The following is a 27200-nucleotide window of genomic DNA, read 5'->3' on the forward strand; positions in this document are numbered from 1 at the left end:
CCTGTCATGGACTAATTGGGTCATCCAACATTCACCCACATCAACAACACATGATGCAATGCGGCATATTCGTGAAACTAATGCAATCACCCTATTGCATAATCATGATGCATGAAACATGATAAAACATTTAATTTAAAAGATTAAGTTTAGTTCCACTCACCTCTGGCAGACTCTGACAACACCGAAGCAGCTAGACTCACTGCTGGGGTCCTCGGTTCCTCGGGTCCGAACCTACACAGGTGGACTCAAATGAGGGACCAAACACACCTGAACATAACTATAAACTACTCCCCAAAAACCCCCTAGAACATCATGAAAACATCACATAAAAACATGCAAGAAATGGCTGAACAGGGCACTTTCGGCGGCAGGTTCGGCGGCCGAAAGTCCCTCCAGAGCCGAAAGTCAGGCAGGTTCGGCGGCACCTTCGGCAGCCGAAACTCCCAGACAGAGACGAAACTCATGCATGTTCGGCGGCACTTTCGGCGGCTGAAACTGTCCGACAGAGACGAAAGTCTCCCTTTCGGGGGCAAGCTTCGGCAGCCAAAAGGCTGCCTTCCTAGCCATGTTCGGCGGCCGAAAGTCCTTCGGCTGCCGAACATGGTTTCTGCCAAAGGGCAGAAACTTGGCTCCCAATGCACATTTCGCCTTCCAAACTTATCAAACATGCATCAAACCTATTCTACAACACACAAACACAAGCATACATGTTCCTAGGGGTCTCAAACCATCATAAACCCCATCTACAACACATCAAGCAACTCACATTGTTCAAGAACACACATTTATACCCATAAACATGACCATAACCTAAACATGCATTCTAACCCATAGATCTTGCATAAAACTTATTTAAAACACATAAGGAGCTTAAGATCGGCTCTTACCTCTTGAAGATCGAGAGGGAGACGACCTAAACTTGGAGATCCACGAAAATGAGCTCCTGAGTTCCCAAAGCTCCAAAACTTTGCTCAAAAGCTTAAATCTTCAAAACCAAGTTAAAACAAGTGAAAATCTTAAAAGATTTAGAGGAAGAACATCAAAAATGGGTGAGGGACGGCGGAGAGCTCACCTTGGCCGAAAATGGGGAAAAGCTCGCCTGTTTTCGGCTAAGGGACCCTTTTATAGTGGCTGGCCAGACCACGTTCGGGGGCCGAATGTGCCTCCGCATGCATGCCATGTTCGGCGGCCGAACTTGAGGTTCGGCGGCCAAACCTGGACTTCCCTCACTTATGCTTTCGGGGGCCTAAAGCACACCCGAAACACATGCATGTTCGGCGGCCGAACTTGAGTTTCGGCGGCCGAACTTGAGTTTTCCTCAAATGCTATTTTCATGCAAAAAACTCATTTTCTTCCATGCTTAAAACATAAAACACATTAAAACATTTCATAAAACATGGTTTTACCCTACTAGAGGCTTCCGACATCCAAGATTCCACCGGACGGTAGGAATTCCGATACCGGAGTCTAGCCGGGTATTACATTCTCCCCCCCTTAAGAACATTCGTCCCCGAATGTTCCTCAACTAGCACATGCAAGGCATACAACATATCATACACATAAAACACATAGAGACTAACCTTAAAAGAGATGAGGATATTGCCGGAGCATAGACTCCCGTGTCTCCCAAGTGCATTCTTCTACATTGTGGTGGTTCCACAGGACTTTCACCATCGGGATTTCCTTGTTTCTCAGCTTCCTGATCTGGGTGTCTAGGATCCGTACTGGCTGCTCAACATAGGTGAGATCCTCTTGGATCTCCACATCAGGCTCACTAAGAACCTTGCCCGGATCTGACACGAACTTTCTCAACATAGAAACATGGAAAACCGGATGGATTCTCTCCATTGAAGCAGGTAAATCCAGCTTGTACGATACATTCCCAATCCTTTGCAGGACTTCAAAGGGTCCGATGTACCGCGGAGCCAGCTTACCCTTCTTCCCGAACCGAACCACTCCTTTCATTGGAGACACCTTGAGCAATACCAGATCCCCCTCCTGAAACTCTACTAGTCTTCTGCGGATGTCTGCATAACTCTTCTGTCTGCTTGCAGCCGTCTTGATTCTCTCTCTGATTAAGGGTACCACCCTACTGGTGATCTCTACTAGCTCAGGCCCTGCCAAGGCCTTTTCTCCAACTTCTTCCCAGCAAACAGGTGACCTGCACTTCCTTCCATATAAAGCTTCATATGGAGCCATCCCGATGCTAGCATGATGGCTGTTATTGTAGGCAAACTCCACCAAAGGTAGATGCTGCCTCCAAGAACCGCCAAAGTCCAGCACACACATTCTCAGCATATCTTCTATGGTCTGGATGGTCCTCTCTGACTGTCCGTCTGTCTGTGGATGGAAGGCAGTGCTGAAATCCAATCTAGTACCCATGGCAACCTGCAGACTCCGCCAAAACCTGGAGGTGAACTGGGGCCCTCTATCTGACACAATAGAAACAGGAACCCCATGCAGTCTGATTATCTCATCAACGTACAGCTGCGCCAACTTGTGCACAGAATAGCCACTCCTGACAGGGATGAAGTGAGCAGATTTGGTGAGTCTGTCCACAATCACCCATATGGAGTCCAATCTGTTGGACGTCGCCGGTAACCCCACTACGAAGTCCATAGCTATATTCTCCCATTTCCACTCTGGAATAGGTAGCGGGTTAAGCATTCCAGCCGGCTTCTGATGTTCCAGCTTCACCCTCTGACATACTTCGCAGGCTGACACAAACTGTGCCACTTCTTTCTTCATAGCTGGCCACCAATAAACTTTCTTCAGATCTTGATACATCTTGGTGGCCCCGGGGTGAATGCTGTATCTTGCATTATGAGCCTCTCTCATAATGTCTCCTTTTAGCCCTATGTCATCTGGTACACACAATCGACTCCCATAGCGGAGGATCCCCTTATTGTCGAATCTGAACTCACTGTCCTTGCCTGACTGAACAGTCCTGGCAATCTTCACTAACTCTGGGTCCTCATGCTGTTTCTGAGCCACCTGCTCCAGAAACACGGGTGTCACTTTCATCTGAGCAACCAAGGCACCTGTACCAGATAACTCCAACTGTAGACCTTCATCAATGAGCTTGTAAAACTCCTTCACTACTGGTCTCCTCTCTGCCGTGATGTGGGATAGACTGCCTAGTGACTTCCGGCTTAGGGCGTCTGCCACAACATTCGCCTTACCCGGATGATACTGAATCTTGCAATCATAGTCACTCAGCAGCTCTACCCATCTCCTCTGTCTCAAATTCAAATCTCTTTGACTCAGGATGTACTGCAGGCTTTTATGATCCGTAAAGATCTCACATTTAACCCCATAGAGGTAGTGCCTCCACATCTTGAGTGCAAAGATTACTGCTGCCATCTCAAGGTCATGTGTGGGGTAATTCAACTCATGCTTCTTTAGCTGTCTAGAAGCATAAGCAATCACCCTCTCATTCTGCATTAGTACGCAACCCAGTCCCACACGGGACGTGTAACGACCCGAAAATCGGACTGCTACCGGCGCTAGGATCCGGGTCGACTTAAGGCCGCCGGGACCCGTAGCAAGCCTGACATAAAACCTGTGAACCTGTATAATCCCATACATGATCAACAACATGCATAAAAATTAAAACTTTTCTTTCTATGAACATCAACCAAACTCAACCTGTGCATAACATTAACATAACATTGATCCCTCTGTGGGATCTCATCTGTGCCCCCAATGGGCAACATAACATCTGTTGAGTTGGTATACATAAACATCATATAAATCTCTAAGATCATGTATAAAAGGGATACAACAATCTATGGTCAAGCACACACTAACATCCATAAAAACTCATTACATAATTATACTGCACTATTACATTGAAATTTGATCATGTCCATTGCTAGCTATTACATAAACATGACTTCTTTACTCTATCCGGACTCCTGCTATATCCTGTACCTGCAAGCCTGGAGGTAAAGGGAGAGGGGTGAGCTAAAAGCCCAGTGAGTAGAGCTATGGAAAACACATTAACACTATGCTCTATGAAGTGCATCATAACACAGACAATTCACATAAGGGTTGGGTGAACTTGTCACCAATTAGTCCAAGTTAACTCTGTGCCAGGCCTGTAGAATGGGGTCCTGGTCTTTCCTGTCAGAACATACATTACTTACCATTTTCCCAGGGCCTCCTCTGGGCTCCTGGTCTTCAAGTCCCATAACCGTGCTAGACCATAGGATGAGATCCTGGTCTTTCCTTACTCTGTGCCAGGCCTGTAGACTGGGGCCTGGTCTTTCTTACTCTGTGCCAGGCCTGTAGCATGGGGCCTGGTCTTTCTTACTCTGTGCCAGGCCTGTAGCATGGGGCCTGGTCTTCCTATCATGGACTAACTGGGTCATCCGACATTCACCCACAACAACAATAAATTATGCAATGCGGCATATTCGTGAAACTAATGCAATCATCCTATTGCATAATCATGATGCATGAAACATGATAAAGCATTTAATTTAAAAGATTAAGTTTTAGTTCCACTCACCTCTGGCTGACTCTGACAACACCGAAGCAGCTGAACTCACTGCTGGGGTCCTCGGTTCCTCGGGTCCGAACCTACACAGGTGGACTCAAATGAGGGACCAAACATACTTGAACATAACTCTAACATACCCCCCAAAAACCCCCTAAAACATCCTGAAAATATCACATAGAGATATGCATGAAATGGCTGAACAGGGCACTTTCGGCGGCACCTTCGGCGGCCGAAAGTCCTGGACAGATCCGAAAGTCAGGCACTTTCGGCGGCACCTTCGGCGGCCGAAAGTCCCAGACAGAGACGAAAGTCTCTTTTTGGGGGCAACTTCGGCAGCCGAATGCTGCCTCCACAAAGGGGGTTCGGCGGCCGAAACTCCCTTCGGCGGCCGAACCTGGTTTCTGCCAGAAGGGCAGAAACTTGGTTCACATGAACCCCTTGCCTCCCAAAACCTCAAATCAAGCATATATCTCAACCAAATCATGCATACAAGTTCCTAGGGGCCTCAAAACATCAAATACCCCAACTACAACACTTCAAACATACTCAAGCAAGCCACATTGTTCAAAACATCAATATTAACCCATAAACTCAACATATACCCTAACATGCATTTCTACCCATAGATCTTGCATAAAACTTATTTAAAACACATAAGGAGCTTAAGATCGGCTCTTACCTCTTGAAGATCGAGAGGGAGACGACCTAAACTTGGAGATCCACGAAAATGAGCTCCTGAGTTCCCAAAGCTCCAAAACTTGGTTTAAATGCTCAAAACTTGCAATGTAAGTTTAAAACTCAAGAAAAATGGAAGAGATTTGGAGGAAGAACACTAGAGTTGCAAAGGGAAGGTCGGAAGCTTGCTGTGGCCGAAAATGGGAGAAAGCTCGCCCATTTCGGCTAAGTGCCCCATTTATAGTGGCTGGCCAGGCCACGTTCGGGGGCCGAATGTGCCTCCGCATCCATGCAATGTTCAGCGGCCGAACTTGACTTTCGGCGGCCGAACCTGAACTTCCCTAACTCATGCTTTCGGGGGCCTAACGTGCCTCCAAAACGCATGCATGTTCGGCGGCCGAACTTGACTTTCGGCGGCCGAACCTGGGTTTTCCTCCAATGCTATTTTCATGCAAAAACTCATTTTCTTTCATACTTAAAACATAAAACACCTTAAAACATTTTTATAAAACATGATTCTACCCTTCTAGAGGTCTCCGACATCCGAGATTCCACCGGACGGTAGGAATTCCGATACCGGAGTCTAGCCGGGTATTACATTCTCCCCCCCTTAAGAACATTCGTCCCCGAATGTTCCTCAACTAGTACATGCATATCATAAAACGTAGCATACATACTAAACACATGGAACACATAGATACTAACCTCTAAAAGAGATGGGGATACTGTTGGAGCATGGATTCCCGTGTCTCCCAGGTACACTCCTCAATATTATGGTGGTTCCAAAGGACTTTCACCATCGGGATTTCCTTGTTCCTTAGCTTTCTGATCTGGGTGTCTAAGATCCGTACTGGCTGCTCAACATAGGTTAGATCCTCTTGGATCTCCACATCAGGCTCACTAAGAACCTTGTCCGGATCTGACACAAATTTCCTCAACATTGAAACATGGAAAACCGGATGGATTCTTGCCATTGAAGCAGGCAAATCTAGCTTGTACGACACATTCCCAATCTTCTGCAAGATTTCGAAGGGTCCGATGTATCGTGGGGCTAGTTTACCTTTCTTCCCAAAGCGAACCACTCCTTTCATTGGAGACACCTTAAGCAATACCAGATCCCCCTCCTGAAACTCTACTAGCCTTCTGCGGATGTCTGCATAACTCTTCTGTCTGCTTGCAGCAGTCTTAATTCTTTCTTTGATTAAGGGTACCACCCTGCTGGTGATCTCTACTAGCTCAGGCCCTGCCAAGGCCTTTTCTCCAACTTCCTCCCAGCAAACAGGTGACCTGCACTTCCTTCCATATAAAGCTTCATATGGAGCCATCCCGATGCTAGCATGATGGCTGTTATTGTAGGCAAACTCCACCAAAGGTAGATGCTGCCTCCAAGAACCGCCAAAGTCCAGCACACACATTCTCAGCATATCTTCTATGGTCTGGATGGTCCTCTCTGACTGTCCGTTTGTCTGTGGATGGAAGGCAGTGCTAAAATCCAATCTAGTACCCATGGCATTCTGCAGACTCCGCCAAAACCTGGAGGTGAACTGGGGCCCTCTATCTGACACTATAGAAACAGGAACCCCATGCAGTCTGACTATCTCATCTACATACACCTGCGCCAACTTGTCCACAGAATAACCACTCCTGACAGGGATGAAGTGAGCAGATTTGGTGAGTCTGTCCACAATCACCCATATGGAGTCCAATATGTTGGACGTCGCCGGTAACCCCACTACGAAGTCCATAGCTATATTCTCCCATTTCCACTCTGGAATAGGTAGCGGGTTAAGCATTCCAGCCAGCTTCTGATGTTCCAGCTTCACCCTCTGACATATTTCGCAGGCTGACACAAACTGTGCCACTTCTCTCTTCATAGCTGGCCACCAATAAACTTTCTTCAGATCTTGATACATCTTGGTGGCTCCGGGGTGAATGATGTATCTTGCATTATGAGCCTCTCTCATAATGTCTCCTTTTAGCCCTATGTCATCTGGTACACACAATCGACTCCCATAGCGGAGGATCCCCTTGTTGTCGAATCTGAACTCGCTGTCCTTGCCTGACTGAACAGTCCTAGCAATCTTCACTAACTTTGGGTCCTCATGCTGTTTCTGAGCCACCTGCTCCAGAAACACGGGTGTCACTTTCATCTGAGCAACCAAGGCACCTGTACCAGATAACTCCAACTGTAGACCTTCCTCAATGAGCTTGTAAAACTCCTTCACCACTGGTCTCCTCTCTGCCGTGATGTGGGATAGACTGCCTAGTGACTTCCGGCTTAGAGCGTCTGCCACGACATTCGCCTTACCCGGATGATACTGAATCTTGCAATCATAGTCACTCAGCAACTCTACCCATCTCCTCTGTCTCAAGTTCAAATCCCTCTGACTCAAGATGTACTGCAAGCTTTTATGATCTGTGAAGATCTCACATTTTACCCCATAGAGGTAATGCCTCCACATCTTGAGTGCAAAGATTACTGCGGCCATCTCAAGGTCATGTGTGGGGTAATTCAACTCATGCTTCTTCAGCTGCCTAGAAGCATAAGCAATCACCCTCTCATTCTGCATAAGCACACAACCCAGTCCCACACGGGACGCATCACAAAAGACTGTAAAGTCTTCATCACTAGCTGGCAGAGCTAAAACTGGTGCTGAAGTCAACCTCTTCTTGAGCTCTTCAAAACTCTCCTCGCACTGGTCGGTCCACAGAAACTTCTGATTCTTCCTGGTTAGTCTGGTCAGAGGAGCTGCAATTTTCGAGAAGTCCTGAACGAACCTCCTGTAGTAACCTGCCAAACCCAAGAAACTCCTGATCTCTGTTACTGAAGTGGGTCTAGGCCAGTTAGCCACAGTTTCTGTCTTCTTGGGGTCCACCTCAATTCCATTCTCTGATACTACGTGCCCCAAGAACGAAATGCTCCTTAGCCAGAACTCACACTTGGAGAACTTGGCATACAAGCCATGTTCCCTCAAGGTCTGTAGAACCAACCTCAGATGATGGGCATGCTCCTCTGCATTCCTGGAATACACCAAGATATCGTCTATGAAGACAATAACGAAGTGATCCAGGTACTGGCTAAACACTCTGTTCATGAGGTCCATGAATGCTGCAGGGGCGTTAGTTAACCCAAACGGCATTACAAGGAACTCAAAATGCCCATATCTGGTCCTGAAAGCTGTCTTTGGTACGTCCTCTTCCCTGATCCTCAACTGATGGTACCCCGATCTCAGATCTATTTTGGAGAAGCAACCCGCTCCTGCGAGCTGGTCGAATAGATTGTTGATCCTTGGCAATGGGTACTTATTCTTGGTAGTGACTTTGTTCAACTGCCTGTAGTCGATACAAAGTCTAAGGGATCCATCCTTCTTTCTCACAAACAAGACTGGAGCACCCCAGGGTGAGGTACTCGGTCGGATGAAGCCCTTGTCTACCAACTCCTGAAATTGCTCCTTCAACTCTTTCAATTCTGCTGGCGCCATCCTGTAGGGAGGGATAGAGATCGGTCGGGTTCCAGGCATCAGTTCTATCTCGAACTCTATCTCCCTAGCAGGTGGTAAACCTGGCAGTTCGTCTGGGAACACATCTAAGAACTCTCTAACCACTGGCACCGAGGCGGGCTCTCTAACCTGACTATTAAGCTCTCTCACATGAGCCAAATACCCCTGACATCCCTTCCTAAGCAACCTACGAGCCTGAAGAGCTGAGATCATGCCTCTAGGTGTACCCCTCCTGTCTCCTCTGAAGACGACCTCTGATCCATCCTGACCTCTGAACCTGACTACCTTGTCCCTGCAGTCCAAGGTAGCACCATGGGTAGATAACCAGTCCATCCCTAGAATGACGTCAAAGTCTGTCAAATCTAGAACCACAAGGTCGGTGGACATGCATCTCCCCTCAACAAAAACTGGACTACGCTGACAGACTGACTCTGCCACTGATGGATCACACTTGGGTCCACTGACCCAGAGAGGACACTCTAACCCAGAGATCATCAATCCCAACCTCTCTACGGCCCTCGGAGCAATAAAAGAATGAGATGCACCAGGGTCCATCAATGCATATACATCCGAACATCCAATGACGAGATTACCTGCCACCACGGTGTTGGATGCGTCTGCCTCCTGCTGTGTCATTGTGAAGATCCGTGCTGGGGCTGATGGACCTTCACCTCTGAAACCCGCTGAAGAAGAGGCTGCTCCTCTCCCTCTGCCTCTGCCACTGGCCTGAGTCATGGCTGGAGCTACTGGCTGCGCTACACTGCCTGAAGTTGTCTGCTGGGACTGAGCCATTGGGGCCGCTCTTGGACAGTCTCGAGCTATATGCCCCTCCTGACCACATCTGAAGCAGGCGTTCGTCCCAAACCGACACACTCCCTTGTGTGGTCTACCACACCTTGCACAATTTGGAATATCCGCACCAGAGCTTGAGCCACTCCCAAATCCCAGACTAGACTTGACTTTATTCCAGAACTTGTTCTTTTTACCCTTGGGTTTACCCCATCTCTTACTGCCTGAAGCTGCTACACTCAGGGTAGAGGGATCTAACCTTCCCCCACCCGGAGTTTTAGAACCAGAAGCTTGTGCCACAGTCTGTTTAACTGTCCCCTGAATGATGGCACTAGCCTCCATTCTCCTAGCCATGTCTACTATGGCATGAAAACTCTCTCTATCTGCTGACTGTATCAAGGAGGAATACCTGGAATGGAGCTTCATGATATACCTCCTCGACTTCTTCTGGTCTGTGCTAAGGTCCTGCCCAGCAAATGGCAGCAACTCCATAAACCTGTCAGTATATTCGTCTACACTCATGTCATCAGTTTGCCTCAACTGTTCGAATTCTATCATCTTCAATTCCCTTGAACTATCAGGGAAAGCCCATCCTGCAAACTCGTTTGCAAACTCTTCCCAAGTCATGCTGTCCACTCTCGGGTTCACATAATTCTTGAACCACTCCCATGCCTTCTTGCACTTTAGTGTGAACCCAGCCATCTGAATGGCTCTACTGTCATCCGCCCCTATCTCGTCTGTAATTGCCTTGACCCGCTCCAAGTACACGAACGGATCATCACCGGTTTCAAACTGGGGAGCACCCAGCTTCATATAGTCTGTCATCTTGACCTTGCTCCCACTGGCTGAGCTAGATCTAGGAGGTTGAGCAGCTGGGGCTGCTGGTTCTGCAGGTGGTGGAGGTGGTGCAACATTTTCTGAGGTAGGGTTTGCTGGATTTGGATAGTAGGGTGGAGGTGGATACATTGGGTACTGAGAGTACGGTGGGTAGTATGGTGGGTATGGCATCTGTGTGGGATAAGGGGTGAAACTAGGGTAATCCGATGTACCTCCCATCGAATACCCGGGATGTTGTGAGAAATGTGGGTAGTGAGGTGGCTGTACAAATCCCGAGGCCTGAGTGCCTCCTTGGAACTCTCCCATTCCTTCTTCTGACATATTGACTCCCAAACTGCCATCCCTCCTCTGTTCTACGTCCATATCATCCCCCATATCCTCTGACGCTCCTCCCTGAACTGTCCCTCTGACTGATCTGTTCCTACCCAGATCCAAAGACCTTCTAGGGTCTCTTGCTACTCTGTCCCTGTTGGACCTGCTAGACATTGCCCTAGGCAATGCTGGAGGACGGGCGCTCATGCCCTCATCCTCAGGTGGTACTCCAGTCAATCTTGCTGATCGACGAGTTCCTCTCATCTTGTTTTCTGAAAAACGTATACAACAAGCAAGCATTAGCATCAAATGGTTCATGTGGACACACATGAACCCGCATCACATACATCACATATCATAGCATATCATTAATGCACATGCATAAAGTCATGGCATTTCACATCATCATACAAGACAGGACTCCACATCCTATCCTAGTGGACATGATCTTTTCCTATTGTGCTTGACCTTCTATAACATCTATGAGCCCGACACTCTAGTTCCGACCATATGAACCTAGGGCTCTGATACCATTCTGTAACAACCCGAAAATCGGACCGCTACCGGCGCTAGGATCCGGGTCGACTTAAGGCCGCCGGGACCCGTAGCAAGCCTGACATAAAACCTGTGAACCTGTATAATCCCATACATGATCAACAACATGCATAAAAATTAAAACTTTTCTTTCTATGAACATCAACCAAACTCAACCTGTGCATAACATTAACATAACATTGATCCCTCTGTGGGATCTCATCTGTGCCCCCAATGGGCAACATAACATCTGTTGAGTTGGTATACATAAACATCATATAAATCTCTAAGATCATGTATAAAAGGGATACAACAATCTATGGTCAAGCACACACTAACATCCATAAAAACTCATTACATAATTATACTGCACTATTACATTGAAATTTGATCATGTCCATTGCTAGCTATTACATAAACATGACTTCTTTACTCTATCCGGACTCCTGCTATATCCTGTACCTGCAAGCCTGGAGGTAAAGGGAGAGGGGTGAGCTAAAAGCCCAGTGAGTAGAGCTATGGAAAACACATTAACACTATGCTCTATGAAGTGCATCATAACACAGACAATTCACATAAGGGTTGGGTGAACTTGTCACCAATTAGTCCAAGTTAACTCTGTGCCAGGCCTGTAGAATGGGGTCCTTGTAATACCCGGCTAGACCCCGGTATCGGAATTCCTACGTTCCGGCGGGATTTCCGTTGGAAGTCGGGATTCGAGGATGTCGGAGCTTGCCCTAAGGGTATAAGAAAGGGTTTTAAGCTGTTTTTAAGATGGTTTTTAAAGTGTTTTTAGCATGTTTGCATGTTTTGAGTTAAGAAAATTGAGTTTTGAAATGAAAAGGCCAAGGGGACAAAAGCCAGGTTCGGCCGCCGAAGGTGAAGTTCGGCCGCCGAAAGTTGCATGGTTTCGCATGCACGTTAGGCCGCCGAAGGAAGAGTCGGTTGGCCACTACAAAAGCCCTTTTGCCCGAGACTTGAGTGTTAAACACTCTGTTTTTTGGGTCAAAGGTAGGTTCAAGCTCTCCTTGGTGTGATTTCTCATGTTTTCCTCAAATCTTGCATGTTTTAACTTGATTTGAGTTTTGTGTTAGAGATTTGAGCAAAAGGAAGCAAAGTTGAGCACTTGGAGATTTTGATTGAGTTTTTCCCCATCTCCAAGCTTGGATCATCAATCCTCTAGTTCTTCAAGAGGTAAGCATGGATCCGCACCTCCCCTTATGTTTAAAGCAAGTTGTAAGAGTTTTAGAGAGTTTTATGGCATGTTTTGGGGTATAAACGGGTATAAACATGAGTTTGAGCATATGTTGATCATATGAGTTTCTATGAGTTTTGTTGTTTTTGAGGCTTGAGCTAGTTTTTAGGCCTCTATATGCATGAGTTATGTTCTTTGTGAGTTGAGAAGTGTTGGTATGCATGTTATGGGTGTTTGATAGGATTTGGAGGCTGAGAGCATGAGTTGTGCTCGGATTCTGCCTTTCTGGAGAATCCAGGTTCGGCCGCCGAAGTAAGGTTCGGCCGCCGAACCCCTTGTGGAGGCAGTTTCGGCTGCCAAACCTTGCCCCCGAAAGCTAGGCTTTTGGGTGGGAAAGGGGCTTTCGGCCGCCGAAAGAGGGAGTTCGGCCGCCGAAAGTGCATGAGTTTCGTCTCTGGACGAGACGTTCGGCCGCCGAAGGTGCCGCCGAACATGCATGAGTTTCGTCTCTGGAGAGGGGTTTCGGCCGCCGAAAGTGCCGCCGAACGTGCCCAGTCCAGCCTTCTTTTGCCCATTTTGCCATGCATGCCTATGATGTTTTAGAGGGGTTTTGGGGAGATATTAAGAGTTATGTTTAAGTAAGTTTGGTCCTCATTTGAGTCCACCTGTGTAGGTGCGGACCCGAGAGACCAAGGAGGCCCACAGAGTTAGAGTTACAGAGACTGCTCAGCAGTTGACAGAGGTGAGTGGAACAGAACTTTATTTTAAAAGTTAAGAACTGTTTTAGCATGATTCATGCATCATTAATGCCATGTTTATGTAGGATGCTTTGCATTAGTATTCACCACGTTGATGCATTGCATTATTACTTGTATATGTGGATTGGACCGAGGCGATCTCAATAGCCCATAAGTCTGTCATTATTGTATGTCCTGTGTGAGCTCCTTTGGGGCCGGGCATTTACCTTGGATGAGTCCTGTGAGAGCCCTTGTAGGGTCGGGCACCATGAGTAGTTAGTGAAAGACCTGTGTGAGCTCCTTTGGGGGCCGGGCACTGACAGAGGGAGTTTTGGGATCATGTCCAATCCGAGATGTGAAATGTTTGTGCAGTGATGCATCATATGATAGCATGTTTTAAATGTGATTTTTATAGATTCTGCTCACTGGGCTTTAGCAGCTCATCCCTCTCCCTAACCCCATTTTTCAGGGCCTCAGAGAAGAGAAAGAGATAGCAAGGGTAAAGGCATATGTAATAGTATAGAATAGTGGACATGATAATGATGTACAGTACAGAGTTTATGTAATGTATAGAAATGATGTAATAGCAAGTTATGTATTGAGTTATAACATTGTGCTTGGCCCTAGTGTATGTTTATCCCTTTGCACATGATCAGTTTATGATTGAGATAATGTTGTTATGATGCGCTAGGCTTGGTGCATGGTAGTCTTTCTATCTCTGTAGTTACTGTATGGTACCATAGCAGGTATCACTCTTCGAGTGCATACAGACAGAGCATGCATAGTCCAGGCTTAGTTGATGAGAAAAGATCATGTATGGGATTTATCAGAGTTGACAGTAGGCTTACTACGGGTCCCGGCGGCCTTAAGCCGATCTGGATCCTAGTGCCGGTGATGGTCCGGTAAGCGGGCTGTTACAGATTGGTATCAGAGCATAGGGCCTCTAGAGTACGGTGTGCTGAGCTAAGATGCTCAGGGATTAGAGATATCTCACATCGGAAAGAGGTTGTGTTAGAGGGCAAGCACAATAGGAAGCTCATGTCCACTAGGATAGGATGTTGAGTCCTGTCTTGATGTGTAATGCCATGATTTTATGCATGTGCATTTAATGAGATGCTATGCTATGAGTTGAGTGTTCATGTTGTTACATGGATCCTATGATGCTAAAGTTCATGTTATGTTTTCAGAAGCTAAGATGAGAGGAACCCGTCGATCAGCTAGATTGACTGGAGCTCCGCCCGAGAATGAGGGTATGGAAGGGCGTCCCCCTGCTTTGCCAAGAGCTATGTCCCAAAGGGCAGGCAGAGAAAGATCATCAAGGGACCCTAGAAGGTCTTTTGATGAAAACAGGAGGGAGACAGAACAGAGAAGAAGATCTAGTGATACAAGGGAAGAGATGGATGTGGATCCAAGAAGGGATGGAGGGCTAGGTGTTGGCACTACAGAGGAGGATGTGGGATCATCACAGGGAGGCGGTCAGGCCTCGGGGTATGGTTATCCACCCCACTATCAGCCCTACCCACAGGGCCCAGGATATTCGATGGGAGGTACATCGGATTATCCTAGTTTTCACCCATATCCCACATATATGCCTTATCCACCGTATTACCCCCCATATCCACCATATCCCATGTATCCACCCTCACCTTTTTACCCCAGTCCAGCATACTCTACACCAGAAAGTTCTGTACCTCCCCCACCACCACCAGTGGTACAACTAGAAGCCCCAGTTATCCAAACACCTCAACCTGGCCCATCTGTGAGGAGCAAGGTAAAGATGACAGATTACCTAAAGTTAGATGCTCCTAAGTATCAATCAGGAGATGATCCGTTTGAGTACATTAAAGCAGTCAAGATGATAGCAGATGAGCTAGGGGCAGATGATACCAGAGCCATTCAGATGGCAGGGTTCACTTTAAAATGTAAGAAGGCGAAGGAATGGTTTGGCGTCTATGTGGACCCTAGGTTGGATAACATGTCTTGGGAGGAGTTTGCTAATGAGTTTGCCGGATGGGCATTTCCAGATAGTTCGAAAGAGCTAAAGATGATAGAGTTTGAGCAGCTCAAGCAGACTGAGGATATGAGTATTGATGAGTTTACTGACAGGTTTCTGGAGTTGCTGCGGTATGCAGGACAGGCCTATGATACGAAACAGAAAAAGGCTAGGAGGTATGCTATGAAACTGCATTCCAGGTATTCCTCTTTGATCCATGCAGCCGAGAGGGAGAGTTTCCACACCGTGGTGGATTTAGCACGGAGGATGGAGGCTAGTGCCATTATACAGGGTACAGTGAAACAGCAGCCGGCACAGTCTTCTGGGTCTAAGACCCCAGGTAGGGGTAAGTCAGATCCCTCTTCACAGGGTGCAGCAACTTCCAGTGGTAAGAAGTGGAGTGGTTCCACGCAGAAGTCAAGGAAGAATAAGTTCTGGAATAAGATTAAAGCAGGTCTGGGATTAGGCAGTGGCATGAGTTCAGGTTCAGAGGTTCCAGTGTGTGGTCGGTGCGGTAAAGCGCACAGAGGAGTTTGTCGTTTGGGGATTACAGGATGTTACAGGTGCGGCCAGGAGGGACACATGGCTCGTGAGTGCCCTCAGGCATCTTTCACGGCACCATCCCAGCAGACAGCTCCAGCTAGCATGCCACAGCCACCAGTTTCAGTTATGACGCAGGGCAGAGGCAGAGGGAGAGGGTCAGCCTCTTCATCTGCAGGTCCCAGAGGTGGAGGTCCGTCAGCTCCGGCGCGGATTTTCACGATGACACAGCAGGAGGCAAACACTTCTAACACCGTAGTGTCAGGTAATCTCCTCATTGGGTGTTCTAAGGTGTATGCTTTGTTAGACCCTGGTGCTTCACATTCCTTTGTTGCTCCCAGAGCCATAGAGAGAGTGGGTTTGATGACGTCTGGGTTAGAGTGTCCCCTATGGGTCAGTGGCCCTAAGTGTGATCCATCGTTGGCAGAGACAGTCTGTCGACATAGTCCAGTGTTTATAGATGGTAGATGCCTTCCAGCTGACCTTGTGGTTCTAGAGTTGACAGATTTTGACGTCATTCTAGGGATGGATTGGCTATCTGCATATGGTGCTACCTTGGACTGTAGAGACAAGGTAGTTAAGTTCAGAGATGAGGATGGATCTGAGTTGGTCTTCAGAGGAGACAGGAGGGGCACGCCTAGAGGTCTGATATCAGCCCTACAGGCTCGTAGGTTGCTCAGGAGAGGATGTCAGGGGTATTTAGCTCATGTGAGAGAGCTAGACAGTCAGGTTAGGGACCCTAGTTCAGTGCCCGTAGTCAGAGAGTTCCCAGATGTGTTTCCAGATGAGCTTCCAGGACTACCACCTGATAGGGAAATAGAGTTCGAGATTGAGTTAGTGCCTGGTACCAGACCGATCTCTATTCCTCCCTACAGGATGGCACCAGCAGAGCTAAAAGAGTTGAAAGAGCAGCTACAGGAGTTGGTAGATAAGGGTTTCATCCGTCCAAGTACCTCACCCTGGGGTGCTCCAGTGTTGTTTGTCAAGAAGAAGGATGGATCCCTTAGACTTTGTATCGACTACAGGCAGTTGAACAAAGTCACTACCAAGAATAAGTATCCTCTACCCAGGATCGATGATCTATTCGACCAGCTAGCAGGAGCAGGTTGTTTTTCTAAGATAGATCTGAGATCGGGCTATCATCAGCTGAGAATCAGGGAAGAGGATGTACCTAAGACAGCTTTCAGGACCAGATATGGGCATTATGAGTTTTTAGTAATGCCGTTCGGGTTGACTAACGCCCCTGCAGCATTCATGGATCTCATGAACCGAGTTTTCAGAGAGTACCTGGATCACTTTGTTATTGTCTTTATAGATGATATCTTGGTGTATTCCAGGAATGCAGAGGAACATGCCCATCATCTGAGTATAGTCCTGCAGACCTTGAGAGAGCATGGTTTATATGCCAAGTTCTCCAAGTGTGAGTTCTGGCTAAGGAGCATTTCATTCTTGGGGCATGTAGTGTCAGATCAAGGTATAGCAGTGGACCCCAAGAAGATAGAAGCTGTAGCCAATTGGCCTAGACCCACCACAGTGACAGAGGTCAAGAGTTTCTTGGGTTTGGCAGGCTACTACAGGAGGTTCGTTCAGGACTTCTCTAAGATAGCGGCTCCTATGACCAGATTAACCAGAAAGAACCAGAGATTCACATGGTCTGACCAATGTGAAGAGAGCTTTGAAGAGTTAAAGAGAAGATTAACTTCAGCACCGGTGTTAGCTCTGCCTACTAGTGATGAAGACTTCACAGTGTTCTGTGATGCGTCCCGAGTGGGATTAGGTTGTGTGTTAATGCAGAATGACAGAGTAATAGCTTATGCTTCGAGACAGCTGAAGAAGCATGAGCTAAACTATCCAACACTCGATCTTGAGATGGCAGCTGTTATCTTTGCACTCAAGATGTGGAGGCATTACCTCTATGGGGTGACATGTGAGATCTTTACAGATCATAAGAGCCTACAGCACATCCTGAGTCAGAGAGAGTTAAACTTGAGGCAGAGACGGTGGGTGGAATTGCTTAGTGATTATGATTGCAAGATCCAGTATCATCCGGGAAAGGCAAATGTTGTAGCCGATGCCTTGAGCCGGAAATCATTAGGCAGTTTATCCCACATTACAGCAGAAAGGAGGCCGGTGGTGAAGGACTTCTACAGGTTAGTTGAGGAAGGGCTACAGTTAGAGGTAACTGGTACAGGTGCTTTGATTGCACAGATGAGAGTTACACCCGTGTTTCTGGAGCAGGTGGCTCAGAAACAACATGAGGATCCAGTGTTGGTCAAGATTGCCAGGACTGTTCAGTCAGGCAAGAGTGAAGAGTTCAGATTCGACGACCAAGGGATTCTCCGCTACGGGCATAGACTATGTGTACCAGACGATATCAGTTTGAAAGGAGACATTATGAGAGAAGCTCATAATGCGAGATATAGCATTCACCCTGGAGCCACCAAGATGTATCAAGATCTGAAGAGAGTGTATTGGTGGCCAGCAATGAAGAGAGAAGTGGCACAGTTTGTGTCAGCCTGCGAGATATGTCAAAGGGTGAAGCTAGAGCACCAGAAGCCGGCTGGAATGCTTAACCCACTGCCGATTCCAGAATGGAAATGGGAGAACATAGCCATGGATTTTGTAGTGGGGTTACCGGCGACGTCCAACAGACTAGACTCCATATGGGTGATTGTGGATAGACTGACTAAATCTGCTCACTTCATTCCTGTCAGGAGTGGCTACTCTGTGGACAAGCTAGCGCAGGTATATGTTGAGGAAGTTGTGAGGTTACATGGGGCTCCTGTTTCTATAGTGTCTGACAGAGGACCCCAGTTTACCTCCAGGTTTTGGCGAAGTCTGCAAGAGGCTATGGGCACAAGATTAGACTTCAGCACTGCTTTCATTCCACAGACTGACGGACAGTCAGAGAGGACCATCCAGACCATAGAAGATATGCTTCGTGTTGGGAAATCCGAAGATTAATTGCAATCTAATTGCGTAGCGGAAAAATAAAATTTTGGATTTCCTTTCCCAGAATCCGAGTGCTCCGTTTAAATCATAAGAAAGATGTGAGACTAACCTGTTAATCTCGTAGTGAAGATACACTGGCGGACTGATGGTGCTGCCTTTTCAAACGAACACCCTCTATGGTATCCACACGAACGTTTTCTATCCTTCTAGAGTGCTAGCTCTTTTCAAGATGGATAGATTATGTGCTCTATGTTCTACAATCTTTTAGACTGAGTTTTCTCAAAACTTTTACAACCAAAAAACCACTACTCAATCTGTAGAAGGAGTATTTATAGGCCTCAGTCTTTTTATTTTCCCACAACTCTTTTCCTAAAAGAGTTGTGCTTAGAACCCACTATCACAATCTCACAGATACTCAAATATCTTTATGTGATAGAGTCCTTTATCTGTAACACTTACAGATAGACTGCAGATCTTTTAAATATTATTATCTCATAATAATAAATTATTATTATTAATAATAATAACACTTATTATTATTAATTATATTAATAATTAATATTAATAATAATATTAATAATAATAACACTTTATTATTATTAATTATACTAATGGGCTTTTAGCCCATTAATATAGCACATCAACAACGTTCTTGTGTGTGACCCAATAGGCTCATATTAATTGGCAATAGACCCAGTCCAACAAGGCCTATAAGTCATAAGTGGCCTCTAGCAAGACATTATGACTACCCAACTAATATGAGGATCAATAGTCCGATAAAGCCTATTAAATAGAACATGTATTAATCCCTTTGTCACACGATATCTAGTTTGAACATAAGTCATGGTCAATGTCAAACTTATAATGTTCAAACTTATGATTTCTCGATCTCCAAGTAGACTGATAAATTCAAATGATATTGATCACACTATCAATTCATTTGAGCACGGCCATGCATTTCTCAGTCTCACTCATCGAGGGGCCCAGAAGATATCTCTCTCATAGAGAGGGACAAATCCTATCTTAATTGTTCATTTTCCTCTACATAATTTCTATTATGCTCAATCATAACCTTTATGATTGTCCGATTAAAGACAACGTTTGATTATGTCAAAACATAACAGTCCTTATGTTGGAAACTATGACAATCTCAAGTCAAAGGATTAAGACATAACTACTTTGAGATTCACTTATGACAATGACCCATGTAGTGATCTCAATGCGGGTCCATCCAATACTTTGTTCTCTAACAAGTATTTATGATTATTGATTTATATCAACATATACATAATCATCTCATGATTATCAATCAATAATCATACTAGTTATATTTTATTATTATCAACATAATAATAAGTAACCAGGGATGATAATCATTATTATGTAACATGCAAACAAATAATAATGATAAAAACCTCTTTTATTAATAACCAAAATGACATACAAAAAGGTCCAAGATAATGGCCTAGGGCATATACACTAACAATCTCCCACTTGCACTAGGCCTAATCATATAAGTATCTAATACCCATAGACCTAGCGTGCTGATCATGCTTGATCTGTGAAAGAGGCTTGGTCAGTGGATTTGCAATGTTGTCATTTGTGTCTACTTTGCATATTTTGATATCTCCTCTATCAATGATCTCTCGAATAAGGTGATATCGTCTGAGTATATGTTTAGATCTCTGGTGAGATCTGGGCTCCTTTGCCTGTGCTATGGCACCGTTATTATCACAATAAAGGTCCATAGGTTTTGCAATGCTGGGAACCATTCCCAACTCTGAGATGAATTCCTTCAACCAGACTGCCCTTTTTAGCTGCATCTGATGCTGCTATATACTCAGCTTCTATTGTAGAATCTGCTATAGTGCTATGCTTGGAACTCTTCCAACTAACAATTCCACCATTTAAATTGAATACGAATCCTGACTGCGATCTGAAGTCATCTATGTCGGTTTGGAAACTAGCATCTGTGTAACCACTTACAACTAGCTCGTCTTCCAATCCTCCATAAACTAGGAATGCATCCTTAGTCCTTCTAAGGTACTTTAGGATATTCTTAACAGCTGTCCAGTGACTCTCACCGGGATCTGTCTGATATCTGTTTGTTGTGCTCAAGACATATGAGACGTCTGGTCTAGTACATAACATGGCATACAAGATAGATCCAATAGCAGAAGCATAAGGGATCTTATTCATCCGTTCTCGCTCATCAGAAGTCATGGGACATTGATTCTTGCTGAGATGAATACCATGAGACATGGGCAAGAATCCTCTTTTGGAATCTTGCATGCTGAACCTTTTCAGCACCTTGTCAATATAAGTACTTTGACTCAGACCGATTATCCTCTTGGATCTATCCCTATAGATCTTAATACCAAGGATATATGCAGTCTCACCTAAGTCCTTCATTGAAAAAGAATTCCCTAACCAAGTCTTAACCTTTTGCAAGGTAGGGATATCATTTCCAATGAGTAATATGTCATCCACATATAGGACTAGAAACACAACGGCACTCCCACTAACCATCTTGTAAACACAAGGTTCATCTTCATTTTTGATGAATCCAAAGTCTCTGACTGTCTCATCAAAACGAAGATTCCAGCTCCGAGAAGCTTGCTTCAATCCATAAATGGATCTCTGAAGCTTGCAAATCTTTCCAGAATTCTCAGGGATTACAAAACCCTCAGGTTGTGTCATGTACACATCCTCGAGCAAGTTTCCATTAAGGAAAGCTGTTTTGACATCCATTTGCCATATTTCGTAATCATAGTACGCAGCAATGGCAATGAGAATTCTAACCGACTTAAGCATTGCTACTGGCGAAAAGGTCTCATCATAGTCTATACCATGAGTTTGCTTGAAACCTTTTGCAACAAGCCTTGCTTTGTAGGTATGCACATTTCCATCCATGTCAGTTTTCTTCTTGAAAACCCATTTGCAACCAATGGTCTTAACACCCTCAGGGGGATCAAATAATGACCAAACTTGATTGTCATACATGGATTGCATTTCAGATTTCATGGCACAAAGCCATTTCTCGGAATCTGGACCTAACACAGCCTCTTGATAGGTAGTAGGCTCATCTTGATCAATGAGCAAAAGATCACGACTATCAGTCATGAGAAATCCATATCTCTCAGGCTGATGACGTGTCCTATCAGATCTGCGTGGGACTTGTGTTACCCTTTCAGTCTCCACAACTGTTTGTGGTACTGGAAGTGGTTCTACTGGCGGTTCAATGCTCTCTTGTGGTGCTTGAGTTTTCTCAAGTCGCACTGTACTCCCACTGAATCTCTGAGAGATAAATTCCTTTTCCAAAAAGGTACCATTTCGAGCAACAAACACTTTGTTCTCTGAGGGAATATAGAAATAGTATCCTTTGGTTTCCTTAGGATACCCCACAAAATTGCACTTGATAGATTTTGGAGCTAACTTATCTGAAACTGGGCGTTTCACATAAGCCTCACAACCCCAAATCTTAAGGAAAGACAAATTGGGCATCTTGCCAGTCCATAACTCATATGGTGTCTTTTCAACCGCTTTCGATGGTACTCGGTTTAAAATAAATGCAGCTGTTTCCAAGGCATAACCCCAAAATGATAAAGGGAGATTTGTTTGACTCATCATAGATCGAACCATATCTAATAAAGTTCGATTTCTCCTTTCAGAAACACCATTCCATTGTGGAGTTCCTGGAGGAGTTAATTGTGAAACAATTCCACAGTTTCTAAGATGTTCATCAAACTCTTGGCTCAAATATTCACCACCTCGATCAGATCGAAGCATTTTAATAGTTCTACCAAGTTGATTTTGTACTTCATTTTGAAAAGTTCTAAACATTTCAAAAGATTCATGCTTATGTTTCATTAGGTAGACATAGCCATACCTACTGAAATCATCAGTGAATGTGATGAAGTACTGATAACCTCCCCTAGCACTAATGCTTAGTGGGCCACATACATCTGTATGTATTAAGCCCAATAAGTCTGAAGCCCTTTGACCTTGTCCAGTAAAAGGGTCCTTTGTCATCTTACCTAGCAAACAAGATTCACAATTTTCAAATGATTCAAAATCAAATGAATCTAATAAACCATCTTTATGGAGCTTAGATATGCGATTCTCATTTATATGGCTAAGACGACAGTGCCATAAATATGTTGGGTTTAACTCATTTGGCTTAGTTTTCTTAGAAGTTATGTTATAGATATTGTTGTCTCTAGAATCATCTAGATTAAGGACATAAAGGCCATCATATGAATTTGCAATACAATAAAGCAAATCATCTTTATTAATGGAGCATTTCTTATCCTTGATAAGAAATGAAAAACCTTCATCGTCCAAAACTGAAACTGAAATAATATTCCTACTCAAAGTAGGAACATAAAAGCAATTATTTAGAACTAGCAAAAGCCCATTGGGCAACACAAGTTCATATGTCCCTACAGCTATGGCAGCAACTCTTGCTCCATTGCCTACACGTAGGTCCACATCGCCCTTTTTCAGTTTTCTACTCCTTTTAAGACCCTTCACATTTGTACAAATGTGAGAGCCACATCCGGTATCTAATACCCATGAAGTAGAAATAGATAAATTAATATCTATAACATAAATACCTGAAGTCGTAGTCTCACTACTCTTCTTCTTCTTACACTCATCCAAATAAAGTTTGCAATTTCTCTTCCAATGCCCTGGTTCCTTGCAATGGAAGCAGATTCCTTCCTTAGGAACTATTTCCTTAGGAACTTTTGCCTTGGATTGCCATTTAGGCTTGCCTCGTCCCTTAGGCCCTTTCAGTTTATCCTTCTCAAGGATATATCGCAGTGATAAGGTGGAATTGTTATTAGTAGCCATAATTTTCTACAAAATATGCAAACATAATCAATTTAGTAAATTAATATTGAAGTGATAATAATCTCCCACTAAAATATAACCCTCAAAATAATAATAATATTTTAGTGGGCTAAGATCCATATTTCACCTAATTCTAAGTCAGCTTTGGCATGACGCTTAGAATTAAGTTATTTAGGTAGGTAACCCCTTACCAATTACATCTAATGTAACTCTTAAATTATGAGGTATTGACATCATATGTCAAATGCATGTTATACCTCATCTAGTGCCTTAGGCCCAAAACCGTTTTGATAGCCTAATTAAGCTGAACCAAAATTAAATAAATGAGTAACCATTACTCATCCTACCTTACTAGGATAACCTAATGCACTTTGCTTTGGCAAAACCTGCATTTTGGTGATCTTAGTCTTGATAGGTTTTTAATATATGGGTGGCATTAAAACTTAAAATTTTGAAATGAGGGTTCAATTTTAATTTTAATTATTTTGTCTTGCATGTGTATATATTATGATATCCAATATGCATACATATATAAACCATCATGCATAGTATCTCATACTAATGTATAACAAAATAATAAAATTATTTTACATAGTCATTTAAATCTGATTTAAAGACTAAAATAAAATAATTTATTTTCTATTTTCTTATAATTATTTTGTCTTGCATATATATATTATAGCATCCTATATGCATATATATATATATATAGACAATAATGCATAGTATCTCATACTAACATATGACAAAATAATAAAATATAGTCATTTAAATCTGATTTAAAGACTAAAATAAAATAATAAAATATAATCATTTAAATCTCATTTAAAAGACTAAAAATAATAATAAAATATAGCCATTTAAATCTAATTTAAAGACTAAAGAAAATAATTTAAAATATAGTCATCTAAATCTAATTTAAAGACTAATAATTGTAAAATTTATTTTCTTATTATTATTATTTTAAATGTTAATTTATTTTCCTTTTTTTTTTTAATTTTTATTCAGGGGCAGTATGGTAATTTAGGGCTTCTTCTTCCTCAGGAAGAAGCCCTACCCGACATCCAGCAGCCCGCTCCTCTTCGCCAGCACGGATTGCCGTCGACGGTGAGGTCAACCACCAGATCGCGCAACAGTTACGCAATCCCGATCTTCCATTCGCAGTTGAGCTCGAAAACGACTCCGGCGGCTCGCGATTCGAAGAAATCACGAGGAGCCGAGACACATCTCGGCTTCGAAGCCCCGGCGGCCCACCGGACATTCCTTGGCCGCTCAAGCCACCAGCCCGAGAGGCTGGAGACGGCGCAACACTTGCGCTCCCCGGAGACGTCGAGGCTGTTGGGTTCATCCTGCGATCGCTGCCGAGGAAACGCCAATCCCCGGGGCGCGCAACACACTGGGCACCCGACCCACGGGGCGCGCCACCGACGGGGCGCGCGACCCACGGGGCACACGACCCACGGGGCGCGCGGTCCACCGTCCATGCAACGCCAATTGACAGGCGTGCAACATCCGTTGTTTGGGCGTACTCAAACTGTCCATGCCCGCAAGAATAGTGTTCATTGTGAACACGATTTCCAGAAATTGAATTTCCCCTTTTTTTATTTAATGTTGTTGCTTTAATTTTAACAATTAAAATATAAAACAACGAATCAAAACAATTTTGATTCTAGATCCAAAAAGAAAAATTTTAATTTAATTTTTCTAACAATCTAAATGATCCAATCATTCATCCATAAATTTAACCATAATTATCATGCCATTCTAATAAACATATATCACATATATAATATCAATCATGGCATAATTAATTTAAACGAAAAGCACAGGTAGGCTCTGATACCACTGTTGGGAAATCCGAAGATTAATTGCAATCTAATTGCGTAGCGGAAAAATAAAATTTTGGATTTCCTTTCCCAGAATCCGAGTGCTCCGTTTAAATCATAAGAAAGATGTGAGACTAACCTGTTAATCTCGTAGTGAAGATACACTGGCGGACTAATGGTGCTGCCTTTTCAAACGAACACCCTCTATGGTATCCACACGAACGTCTTCTATCCTTCTAGAGTGCTAGCTCTTTTCAAGATGGATAGATTATGTGCTCTATGTTCTACAATCTTTTAGACTGAGTTTTCTCAAAACTTTTACAACCAAAAAACCACTACTCAATCTGTAGAAGGAGTATTTATAGGCCTCAGTCTTTTTATTTTCCCACAACTCTTTTCCTAAAAGAGTTGTGCTTAGAACCCACTATCACAATCTCACAGATACTCAAATATCTTTATGTGATAGAGTCCTTTATCTGTAACACTTACAGATAGACTGCAGATCTTTTAAATATTATTATCTCATAATAATAAATTATTATTATTAATAATAATAACACTTATTATTATTAATTATATTAATAATTAATATTAATAATAATATTAATAATAATAACACTTTATTATTATTAATTATACTAATGGGCTTTTAGCCCATTAATATAGCACATCAACAACGTTCTTGTGTGTGACCCAATAGGCTCATATTAATTGGCAATAGGCCCAGTCCAACAAGGCCTATAAGTCATAAGTGGCCTCTAGCAAGACATTATGACTACCCAACTAATATGAGGATCAATAGTCCGATAAAGCCTATTAAATAGAACATGTATTAATCCCTTTGTCACACGATATCTAGTTTGAACATAAGTCATGGTCAATGTCAAACTTATAATGTTCAAACTTATGATTTCTCGATCTCCAAGTAGACTGATAAATTCAAATGATATTGATCACACTATCAATTCATTTGAGCACGGCCATGCATTTCTCAGTCTCACTCATCGAGGGGCCCAGAAGATATCTCTCTCATAGAGAGGGACAAATCCTATCTTAATTGTTCATTTTCCTCTACATAATTTCTATTATGCTCAATCATAACCTTTATGATTGTCCGATTAAAGACAACGTTTGATTATGTCAAAACATAACAGTCCTTATGTTGGAAACTATGACAATCTCAAGTCAAAGGATTAAGACATAACTACTTTGAGATTCACTTATGACAATGACCCATGTAGTGATCTCAATGCGGGTCCATCCAATACTTTGTTCTCTAACAAGTATTTATGATTATTGATTTATATCAACATATACATAATCATCTCATGATTATCAATCAATAATCATACTAGTTATATTTTATTATTATCAACATAATAATAAGTAACCAGGGATGATAATCATTATTATGTAACATGCAAACAAATAATAATGATAAAAACCTCTTTTATTAATAACCAAAATGACATACAAAAAGGTCCAAGATAATGGCCTAGGGCATATACACTAACACTTCGAATGTGTGTGCTAGATTTTGGCGGATCTTGGAGGCAGCATCTACCCTTAGTGGAGTTTGCCTACAACAATAGTCATCATGCTAGCATAGGGATGGCCCCATATGAAGCTCTGTATGGGAGGAAGTGCAGGTCACCAGTGTGTTGGGAAGAGGTTGGAGAAAGGTCCCTAGCAGGGCCTGAGTTAGTCGAGATCACGAACAGGGTGGTGCCCATCATCAGAGAGAGACTCAAGACTGCTGTTAGTCGGCAGAAGAGCTATGCAGACGTTCGCAGAAAGCACATAGAGTTTGAGGAGGGGGATCTGGTCTTGTTGAAAGTGTCTCCAATGAAAGGGGTGGTTCGTTTTGGGAGGAAAGGTAAGCTGGCTCCGCGGTACATTGGACCTTTTGAGATTTTGCAGAAGGTCGGAAATGTGTCGTATAAGCTTGA

Source organism: Manihot esculenta, chromosome 5, assembly GCF_001659605.2.
Source record: "Manihot esculenta cultivar AM560-2 chromosome 5, M.esculenta_v8, whole genome shotgun sequence".
NCBI classification, from domain to species: Eukaryota; Viridiplantae; Streptophyta; class Magnoliopsida; order Malpighiales; family Euphorbiaceae; genus Manihot; species Manihot esculenta.